Raw genomic sequence first — 3,651 nt, 5'->3', positions numbered from 1 at the left:
ATCCAAATCCAAAATTATACATAATATAAAGTATTATATAAATAAATTATGTATAAAATACAATGTTATCATTTTGTAAAGACGTGTGCTGCTAGGATTTTATGTGCACGAGAGTGAGTATGTCCTACAAAGATTTTGTGTGCGTGAAAGTGAATACGAATCCTAGTATATAAAAACTCAGTTTCGTAAATTGGAAGGTAAAAAAATAGAATGGGTGATACATAATGTCAGATTGTGAAAAGAAAGAATCTGAAAGACCCAAATCCGTATCAAGATATGGATGAGAAATTGGTGTTTCTAAAGGAAGAAGATATAAAGGAAGGTATGGACGACTGTTCACGGAGCTTAATCGGATGTAAAATGACGAACAGAGGATTTGACATGGGTACATTCGAGGGAGCGTTTACTGCAATCTAGAATCACTTTTCGAAGGGTTTCGAATCAAAACACATGGAGACAGTATCTACTAATTTTTCTTTGCAAAGGAGGTTGATTTGATCAGGGTAAAAACTGGCTTTTTCTAGCTCTTTAAACAATTTCTGATACACCTCAGAAGGTGGAGGGCTGATGTAAGGATTGATCAGGAAGATTTTTCAAGGACTGCCAAAGAATTGATCACATTTCTGGACTTTACTATGAGTTTGTGTGTTTTTCTGTAATTTCAGGTATTTTCTAGTTGAAATTGAGGGACCTGAGCAAAAATCTTATTCAGAGGCTGAAAAAGGACTGATGCTGTTGGATTTTGACCTCCCTGCACTCGAAGTGGATTTTCTGGAGCTACAGAAGCCCAATTGGTGCGCTCTCAATTGCGTTGGAAAGTAGACATCCTGAGTTTTCCAGTAATATATAATAGTCCATACTTTGCCCGAGATTTGATAACGCAAACTGGCGTTTAAACGCCAACTTTCTACCCTATTCTGGCGTTAAATGCCAGAACTGGCATAAAAGCTGGAGTTAAATGCCCAAACTGGCACCAGAGCTGGCATTTAACTCCAAGAAAAGTCTCTACATGTGAAAGCTTCAATGCTCAGCCCAAGCACACACCAAGTGGACCCGGAAGTGGATTTCTGCATCATTTACTTATTTCTGTAAACCCTAGGCTACTAGTTCATTATAAATAGGACCTTTTACTATTGTATTTTCATCTCTGGAACACATTATGTAACTTTTACGTTCTGAGACCTCCATGGGAGGCTGGCCACTCGGCCATGTCTACCCTATTTTCACTTATGTATTTTCAACGGTGGAATTTCTACACCCCATAGATTAAGGTGTGGAGCTCTGCTGTTCTTCATGAATTAATGCAATTACTACTGCTCTTCTATTCAATTCACGCCTACTTCTTCTCTAAGATATTCATTCGCACAAAACATGGTGAATGTGATGATCAAGTGACACTCATCACCATTCTCAACTTATGAACGTGTGCTTGACAACCACTTCCGTTCTACCTGAAAACAAGCTTGAATGTGTATCTCTTGGGTTTCTAATCTAAGATTAATTATTGGCAGCCATTCCTGAGATCCGAAAAGTCTAAACCTTATCTGTGGTATTCCGAGTAGGATCTGGGATGGGATGACTGTGACGAGCTTCAAACTTGCGAGTGTTGGGCGTAGTGACAGACGCAAAAGGATCAATGGATCCTATTCCAACATGAGTAAGAACCGACAGATGATTAGCTGTGCGGTGACAGCGCATTTGGAACATTTTCATTAAGAGGACGGACGGTAGCCATTGAAAACGTTGATCCCCTAACATACAGGTTGCCATAGAAAGGAGTATGAATGATTGGATGAAGGCAATAGGAAAGTAGAGGTTCAGAAGGAACAAAGCATCTTCATACGCTTATCTGAAATTCCACCAATGAATTACATAAGTACTTCTATCTTATTTTCTGTTTTAATTATATTTTAATTATCAAAATCCCATAACCATTTGAATCCGCCTGACTGAGATTTACAAGGATGACCATAGCTTGCTTCAAGCCGACAATCTCCGTGGGATCGACCCTGATAAACCCATATTTCATGAGTTCTTTTGTGCTTAATTTGAGTGATTTATACAATCCTTCACCTACTTATTCACATTAATTGCATGGTTTTACTTTCCCTTCCTTATTATGTCATATTGTGAAAAACATGTTTCCTAAGCTTTAAAAATTAATTATTTTAATTACCTTTATTTCCATTCGATGCCGTGATTAGTGTGTTGAGTAGTTTCAGATTTTCTAAGGCAGAATGACTTAAAGGATGGAAAAGGAAACATACAAAATAGGAAGGAGAAGGAAAAACGGAGCTTTAAGGAAACTGGTATCCACGCGACCGCATGGACGAAGCGATCGCGTGCCAAGCACGAATCAGCAGCGACGCGGCCGCATGACTGACGCGACCGCGCGCCTTAAGCAGAACGCACATGACGCGGTCGCATGACTGACGCGACCGCGTGGCAAGGAAAAGCTCCAAATGACGCGACCGCGTGACCCACGCGGACGCGTGACAGAGGCCACGTATCAGAATTTACAGAAAACGCCCCCAGCGATTTTTGAAGCCCCTTTTGGCCCAGATCCAAGTGCAGACAGCATAGACCAGAGGTTATAAAGTGTGGGAATGCACCCATTCAAAAGAGAGCTCGCATATTTTATTTTTCAATGATTTAGATTTAGTTGAGAGGGAGATCTTCTCCTCTCTCTCTTTTAGGATTAGGATTTAGGATTTCTTCTTGCTTTAAGAGTGACTCTCAATCCAGGTTTTACGTTTCTTTGTTTTAGCTTCCTTTTTACTTTTATTTATTTCAGCACTTGAATTGATCAGTGAATTTATGAATTTCTTCCATGTTGCAAACCGTTATTTGAATTAATGATAATTGAGGTATTTTCAGTTTATGATTGTTCTCTTTGATTTAAGTTACCATTGCTTCCCATCTAAGGACATTTTTTACTATTCCAGCAATTTTACTTTTTCCCCTTTTGGTCCTTGAGAAGACGACCCGAGGTTTGAATACTCGGTTAACAATTTTTAAAGGGGTTTGTTACTTGTGACACCCAAATGTTTGTACGAAGGGATTTTTGTCGGTTTAGAGACTATATCTACAACGCAACTGTTTCTATGAATCTCTTTACTGGTAAAAATCCTAACGTCAAAATGGCGCCGTTGCCGGGGAACTGCTAACGTGTGCCTTATTATTGGTTATTGTAAACATTTTTCTTTTGCTTGCTTATTTATTTTTGTTTTTCCTTTTTATCTTTATTTGCTACTATGAACTCTCACCCCTCTCGCTTTGAGTTTGGTTCTAATATTGTTAAAGGAAATAGAAGTTACAACAGGAATGTGCATCAACGTCAGACCAATCAAGGATGGATAGAACCAAGAGGATCTAATCAACCCTTTTGGCAGCAACACCCTCCGAGATATCCTAGGCAAAGACCATTCTACCGTGCATACCCAGCTAAAAGACATGGTGGACAACCTTGTAACTACCAACAAGCCCCACCCCGTGCATATAGACCATCCTTTCAACATAACCTCGAACCACCACACTCACAAGCTTCTCTTCACCATTCACTACCATATGATCCTTCCTTACCCCAATACCAATCCAATCACTCCCAATCACCACCACTTTCCTTTGTATCATGTCCAAGTCCAGCAACCC

This window comes from Arachis ipaensis, chromosome B10 (genome assembly GCF_000816755.2).
Source record: "Arachis ipaensis cultivar K30076 chromosome B10, Araip1.1, whole genome shotgun sequence".
NCBI classification, from domain to species: Eukaryota; Viridiplantae; Streptophyta; class Magnoliopsida; order Fabales; family Fabaceae; genus Arachis; species Arachis ipaensis.
This window is presented reverse-complemented; position numbering follows the sequence as displayed.